This window comes from Chiloscyllium plagiosum, unplaced genomic scaffold (assembly GCF_037043375.1).
Source record: "Chiloscyllium plagiosum isolate Xiang-an unplaced genomic scaffold, Cpla_swu_hap1 HiC_scaffold_39, whole genome shotgun sequence".
Taxonomy (NCBI): domain Eukaryota; kingdom Metazoa; phylum Chordata; class Chondrichthyes; order Orectolobiformes; family Hemiscylliidae; genus Chiloscyllium; species Chiloscyllium plagiosum.
The window spans coordinates 39,478,900-39,486,763 of NW_028270177.1; positions in this window are offsets into that span (position 1 = coordinate 39,478,900).

Here is a 7,864-nt window from a genome sequence, read left to right on the forward strand (position 1 = left end):
CATGTGTGTTGGGGTTGTGTCTGCGTGGGTGTGTACGTTGTGGACGTGTCTGCGTGGGTGTCTGTGTTGGGGACGTGTCATTGTGGGCGTGTGCGCTGGGGACGTGTCTGCGTGGGTTTGCATGTTGGGCACGTGTCTGCGTGGGCATGTGCGTTGGGGACGTGTCTGCGTGGGTGTGTATGTTGGGGACGTGTCTTCGTGGGCGTGTGCGTTGGGGATGTGTCTGCATGGGCGTGTGTGTTGGGGTTGTGTCTGCGTGGGTGTGTGCGTTGTGGACGTGTCTGCGTGGGTTTGCATGTTGGGCACGTGTCTGCGTGGGCATGTGCGTTGGGGACGTGTCTACATGGGCATGTGCGTTGGGGACGTGTCTGCGTGGGTGTGCATGTTGGGGAAGTGTCTGCATGGGCATGTGCGTTGGGGACATGTCTGCGTGGGTGTGTGAGTTGTGGATGCGTCTGTGTGGACGTGTGTGTTCGGGACTTGTCTGCGTGGGCATGTGTGTTGGGGACATGTCTGCTTGGGTGTGTGTTGGGAACGTGTCTGTGTGGGCGTGTGTGTTGCGGACATGTCTGCGTGGGCGTGTGTGTTGTGGACGCGTCTGCGTGGGCATGTGTGTTGGGGACATGTCTGCGTGGGCGTGTGTGCTGGGGACGTGTCTGCGTGGGCGTGTGTTTTGGGGACGTATCTGCGTGGGTGTGTGCGTTGTGGACGCGTCTGCGTGGACGTGTGTGTTGGGGACATGTCTGTGTGGGCATGTGTGTTGGGGACATGTCTGCGTGGGTGTGTGTGTTGGGGACGCGTCTGTGTGGGCATGTGTGTTGGGGATGCGTCTGCGTGGGCATGTGTGTTGGGGACATGTCTGCGTGGGCGTGTGTGCTGGGGATGCGTCTGCGTGGCCGTGTGTGTTGGGGACATATCTGCGTGGGCGTGTGTGTTCTGGACGCATCTGTGTGGGCGTGTGTGTTGGGGATGCGTCTGCGTGGGCGTGTGTCTTGGGGACTTGTCTGCGTGGGCATGTGTGTTGGGGACGTGTCTGCGTGTGTGTGGTTGTTGTGGATGTTACTGCTTGGGCATGTGTGTTGGGGGTACGACTGCGTGGGCGTGTGTGTTGGGGACCTGTCTGCGTGGGCGTGTGTGTTGTGTACATGTCTGCGTGGGCGTATGCGTTGGGGTCGTGTCTGCGTGGGCGTGTGCGTTGGGGATGTGTCTGCGTGGGTGTGTGCGTTGGGGACGTGTCTGCGTGGGTGTGCGTGTTGGGGAAGTGTCTGCATGGGCGTGTGCGTTGGGGACATGTCTGCGTGGGCGTGTGTGTTGTGGACGCGTCTGTGTGGGCGTGTGCGTTGGGGACATGTCTGCGTGGGCGTGTGTGTTGGGGACGTGTCTGCATGGGTGTGTGTGTTGTGGACGTGTCTGCGTGGGCGTGTGTGTTGGGGTCGTGTCTGCGTGGGCGTGTGTGTTGGTGGCACGTCTGCATGGGCGTGTGTGTTGGGGACTTGTCTGCGTTTGCATGTGTGTTGGGGACGTGTCTGCGTGGGCGTGTATGTTGGGGACTTCTCTGCGTGGGTGTGGGTGTTGTGGATGTTTCTGCTTGGGCATGTGTGTTGGGGGTACGTCTGTGTGGGCGTGTGTGTTGGGGACCTGTCTGCGTGGGTGTGTGTGTTGGGTACATGTCTGCGTGGGCGTATGCGTTGGGGTCGTTTCTGCGTGGGCGTGTGCGTTGGGGATGTGTCTGCGTGGGTGTGTGTGTTGGGGTCGTGTCTGCGTGGGCGTGTGTGTTGGGGACATGTCTGCGTGGGTGTGTGTGTTGGGGACGTGTCTTCGTGGGCGTGTGCATTGGGGACGTGTCTGCATGGGCGTGTGAGTTGGGGACATGTCTGCGTGGGTGTGTGAGTTGTGGACGCGTCTGCATGGACGTGTGTGTTGGGGACATGTCAGCGTGGGCATGTGTGCTGGGGACATGTCTGCTTGGGTGTGTGTGTTGGGGACGCGTCTGTGTGAGTGTGTGTGTTGGGGATGTGTCTGCGTGGGCGTGTGTGTTGTGGACGCTTCTGTGTGGGTGTGCGTGTTGTCGACACGTCTGCGTGGACGTGCGTGTTGGGGATGTGTCTGCGTGGGCGTGTGTCTTGGGGACTTGTGGGCGTGTGTGTTGGGGATTTGTCTGCGTGGGCGTGGGTGTTGGGGATGTTTCTGCTTGGGCATGTGTATTGGGGGTACGTCTGCGTGGGCGTGTGTGTTGGGGACTTGTCTTCGTGGGCGTGTGTGTTGGGGATGTGTCCGTGTGGGCGAGTGTGTTGGGGACTGGTCTGCGTGGGCATGTGTGTTGGGTACACGTCTGCGTGGGCGTATGCGTTGAGGACGTGTCTGCGTGGGTGTGTGTGTTGGGTACACGTCTGCGTGGGCGTGTGCGTTGGGGTCATGTCTGCGTGGGTGTGTGCGTTGGGGACGTGTCTGCGTGGGTGTGTATGTTGGGGACGTGTCTTCGTGGGCGTGTGCGTTGGGGATGTGTCTGCATGGGCGTGTGTGTTGGGGTTGTGTCTGCATGGGTGTGTGCGTTGTGGACGTGTCTGCGTGGGTGTCTATGTTGGGGACGTGTCTTTGTGGGCGTGTGCGCTGGGGACATGTCTGCATGGGCGTGTGTGTTGGGGACGTGTCTGCATGGGTGTGTGAGTTGTGGACGTGTCTGCGTGGGCGTGGGTGTTGGGGATGTTTCTGCTTGGGCATGTGTATTGGGGGTACGTCTGCGTGGGCGTGTGTGTTGGGGACTTGTCTTCGTGGGCGTGTGTGTTGGGCATGTGTCCGTGTGGGCGAGTGTGTTGGGGACTGGTCTGCGTGGGCATGTGTGTTGGGTACACGTCTGCGTGGGCGTATGCGTTGAGGGCATGTCTGCGTGGGTGTGTGTGTTGGGTACACGTCTGCTTGGGCGTGTGCGTTGGGGTCATGTCTGCGTGTGCGTTGGGGACGTGTCTGCGTGGGTGTGTGTGTTGGGGACGTGTCTTTGTGGGCGTGTTTGTTCGGGGCGTGTCTGTGTGTGCGTGTGTGTTGCGGACGGGTCTGCGTGGGCATGTGTGTTGGGTACACGTCTGCGTGGGTGTATGCGTTGGGGACGTGTCTGCATGGGCGTGTGTGTTTGGGTTGTGTCTGCGTGGGTGTGTGCGTTGTGGACGGGTCTGCGTGGGCATGTGCGTTGGGGACGTGTCTGCATGGGTGTGCGTATTGGGGAAGTGTCTGCATGGGCGTGTGCGTTGGGGACATGTCTGCGTGGGTGTGTGAGTTGGGGACGCGTCTGCGTGGACGTGTGTGTTGGGGACGTGTCTGCGTGGGTGTTTGAGTGGTGGACGCGTCTGCATGGGCGTGTGTGTTGGGGACGCATCTGTGTGGGAGTGTGTGTTGGGGGCACGTCTGCGTGGGCGTGTGTCTTTGGGACTTGTCTGCGTGGGCGTGTGTGTTGGGATGTTTCTGCTTGGGCATGTGTATTGGGGGTAAGTCTGCGTGGGCGTGTGTGTTGGGGACTTGTCTTCTTGGGCGTGTGTGTTGGGGATGTGTCCGTGTGGGCGAGTGTGTTGAGGACCGGTCTGCGTGGACGTTTGTGTTGGGTACACGTCTGCGTGGGCGTATGCGTTGGGGACGTGTCTGCGTGGCGTGTTAGTTGGGGACATGTCTGCGTGGGTGTGTGTGTTTGGGACATGTCGGCGTGGACGTGTGTGTTGGGTACACGTCTGCGTGGGCGTATGCATTGGGGACGTGTCTGCGTGGGCGTGTGCATGTTGAGGACGTGTCTGCGTGGGCGTGTGTGTTGGGTACATGTCTGCGTGGGCGTGTGTGTTGCGGTCATGTCAGCTTGGGTGTGTGTGTTGGGGACGTATCTTCGTGGGTGTGTGTTTTGGGGTCGTGTCTGCGTGGGCGTGTGTGTTGGGTACATGTCTGCGTGGGCCTGTGCGTTGGGGACGTGTCTGCGTGGGTGAGTGTGTTGGGGACCTGTCTTCGTGGGCGTGTGCGTTTGGGGCACGTCTGCAAAGGCGTGTGTGTTGCGGACATGTCTGCGTGGGATGTATGCTGGAGACGTTTCTGAATGGGTGTGTGTGTTGGGGAAGTGTCTGTGTTGGGGCCACGTCTGCATGGGTGCATGAGTTGGGGGCACATCTGCGTGGGCATGTGTGTTGAAGCCACGTCTGCATGGGCGTGTGTTTTGGGGACGTGTCTGTGTGGGTGTGTGTGTTGGAGACTTGTCTGCATGGGGTGTATGTTGGGGACGCGTCTGCGTGGGCGTATGTGTTGGAAACATCTCTGCGTGGGGGTGCATGTTGGGGACATGTCTGCGTGGGCGTGTGTGTTGGAGACGCATCTGTGTGGGCGTGTGTGTTGGGGGTACGTCTGCGTGGGCGTGTGTCTTGGGGACTTGTCTTCATGGTCGTGTGTGTTGGGGATGTGTCCGTGTGGGCGAGTGTGTTGGGGACTGGTCTGCGTGGGCGTGTGTGTTGGATACATGTCTGCGTGGGCGTGTGTGTTGGGTACACGTCTGCGTGGGCGTATGCGTTGAGGACGTGTCTGCGTGGGTGTGTGTGTTGGGTACACGTCGGCGTGGGCGTGTGCGTTGGGGTCATGTCTGCGTGGGCGTGTGCCTTGGGGACGTGTCTGCGTGGGTGTGTATGTTGGGGACGTGTCTTCGTGGGCGTGTGCGTTCGGGATGTGTCTGCATGGGCGTGTGTGTTGGGGTTGTGTCTGCGTGGGTGTGTGCGTTGTGGACGTGTCTGCGTGGGTGTCTATGTTGGGGACGTGTCTTTGTGGGCGTGTGCGCTGGGGACATGTCTGCTTGGGCGTGTGTGTTGGGGACGTGTCTGCATGGGTGTGTGAGTTGTGGACGTGTCTGCGTGGGCGTGGGTGTTGGGGATGTTTCTGCTTGGGCATGTGTTTTGTGGGTACGTCTGCGTGGGCGTGTGTGTTGGGGACTTGTCTTCGTGGGCCTGTGTGTTGGGCATGTGTCCGTGTGGGCGAGTGTGTTGGGGACTGGTCTGCGTGGGCATGTGTGTTGGGTACACGTCTGCGTGGGCGTATGCGTTGAGGGCGTGTCTGCGTGGGTGTGTGTGTTGGGTACACGTCTGCTTGGGCGTGTGCGTTGGGGTCATGTCTGCGTGTGCGTTGGGGATGTGTCTGCGTGGGTGTGTATGTTGGGGACGTGTCTTTGTGGGCGTGTTTGTTGGGGACGTGTCTGTGTGTGCGTGTGTGTTGGGGACGGGTCTGCGTGGGCATGTGTGTTGTGTACACGTCTGCGTGGGTGTATGCGTTGGGGACGTGTCTGCATGGGCGTGTGTGTTTGGGTTGTGTCTGCGTGGGTGTGTGCGTTGTGGACGTGTCTGCGTTGGCGTGTGCGTTGGGGACGTGTCTGCGTGGGTGTGTATTTTGGGGACGTGTCTTCGTGGGCGTGTGCGTTGGGGATGTGTCTGCATGGGTGTCTATGTTGGGGACGTGTCTTTGTGGGCGTGTGCGCTGGGGACATGTCTGCATGGGCGTGTGTATTGGGGACGTGTCTGCATGGGTGTGTGAGTTGTGGACGTGTCTGCATGGGCGTGGGTGTTGGGGATGTTTCTGCTTGGGCATGTGTATTGGGGGTACGTCTGCGTGGGCGTGTGTGTTGGGGACTTGTCTTCGTGGGCGTGTGTGTTGGGCATGTGTCCGTGTGGGCGAGTGTGTTGGGGACTGGTCTGCGTGGGCATGTGTGTTGGGTACACGTCTACGTGGGCGTATGCGTTGAGGGCGTGTCTGCGTGGGTGTGTGTGTTGTGTACACGTCTGCTTGGGCGTGTGCGTTGGGGTCATGTCTGCGTGTGCGTTGGGGACGTGTCTGCGTGGGTGTGTGTGTTGGGGACGTGTCTTTGTGGGCGTGTTTGTTGGGGACGTGTCTGTGTGTGCGTTTGTGTTGGGGACGGGTCTGCGTGGGCATGTGTGTTGGGTACACGTCTGCGTGGGTGTATGCGTTGGGGACGTGTCTGCATGGGAGTGTGTGTTTGGGTTGTGTCTGCGTGGGTGTGTGCGTTGTGGACGTGTCTGCGTGGGCATGTGCGTTGGGGACGTGTCTGCATGGGTGTGCGTATTGGGGAAGTGTCTGCATGGGCGTGTGCGTTGGGGACATGTCTGCGTGGGTGTGTGAGTTGTGGACACGTCTGCGAGGCATGTGTGTTGGGGACATGTCTGTTTGGGTGTGTGTGTTGGGGACGCGTCTGCGTGGACGTGTGTGTTGGGGACGTGTCTGCGTGGGTGTGTGAGTTGTGGACGCGTCTGCATTTGCGTGTGTGTTGGGGACGTGTCTGCGTGGGCGTGTGTGTTGGGGGCACGTCTGCGTGGGCGTGTGTCTTGGGGACTTGTTTGCGTGGGCGTGTGTGTTGGGGATGTTTCTGCTTGGGCATGTGTATTGGGGGTACGTCTGCGTGGGCGTGTGTGTTGGGGACTTGTCTTCTTGGGCGTGTGTGTTGAGGATGTGTCCGTGTGGGCGAGTGTGTTGGGGACCGGTCTGCGTGGACGTGTGTGTTGGGTACACGTCTGCGTGGGCGTATGCGTTGGGGACGTGTCTGCATGGCGTGTTAGTTGGGGACATGTCTGCTTGGGTGTGTGTGTTGGGGACGCGTCGGCGTGGACGTGTGTGTTGGGTACACGTCTGCGTGGGCGTATGCGTTGGGGACGTGTCTGCATGGGCGTGTGCATGTTGAGGACGTGTCTGCGTGGGCGTGTGTGTTGGGTACATGTCTGCGTGGGCGTGTGTGTTGCGGTCATGTCAGCTTGGATGTGTGTGTTGGGGACGTATCTTCGTGGCTGTGTGTTTTGGGGTCGTGTCTGCGTGGGCGTGTGTGTTGGGTACATGTCTGCGTGGGCCTGTGCGTTGGGGACGTGTCTGCGTGGGTGTGTGTGTTGGGGACCTGTCTTCGTGGGCGTGTGCGTTTGGGGCACGTCTGCAAAGGCGTGTGTATTGCGGACATGTCTGCGTGGGTGTGTATGCTGGAGACGTTTCTGCATGGGTGTGTGTGTTGGGGAAGTGTCTGTGTTGGGGCCACGTCTGCATGGGTGCATGAGTTGGGGGCACGTCTGCGTGGGCATGTGTGTTGGAGCCACGTCTGCATGGGCGTGTGTTTTGGGGACGTGTCTGTGTGGGTGTGTGTGTTGGAGACTTGTCTGCATGGGGTGTATGTTGGGGACGCGTCTGCGTGGGCGTATGTGTTGGAAACATCTCTGCGTGGGGGTGCATGTTGGGGACATGTCTGCGCGGGCGTGTGTGTTGGAGACGCATTTGTGTGGGCGTGTGTGTTGGGGGCACGTCTGCGTGGGCGTGTGTCTTGGGGACTTGTCTGCGTGGGCGTGTGTGTTGGGGACTTGTCTGCGTGGGCGTGGGTGTTGGGGATGTTTCTGCTTGGGCATGTGTATTGGGGGTACGTCTGCGTGGGCGTGTGTGTTGGGGACTTGTCTTCGTGTGCGTGTGTGTTGGGCATGTGTCCGTGTGGGCGAGTGTGTTGGGGACTGGTCTGCGTGGGTGTGTGTGTTGGGTACACGTCTGCCTGGGCGTATGCGTTGGGGACGTCTCTGCGTGGGTGTGTGTGTTGGGTACACGTCTGCGTGGGCGTGTGCGTTGGGGTCATGTCTGCGTGTGCGTTGGGGACGTGTCTGCGTGGGTGTGTGTGTTGGGGACGTGTCTTTGTGGGCGTGTGTGTTGGGGACGGGTCTGCGTGGGCATGTGTGTTGGGTACACGTCTGCGTGGGCGTATGCGTTGGGGACGTGTCTGCATGGGCGTGTGTGTTTGGGTTGTGTCTGCGTGGGTGTGTGCGTTGTGGACGTGTCTGCGTGGGCATGTGCGTTGGGGACGTGTCTGCATGGGTGTGCG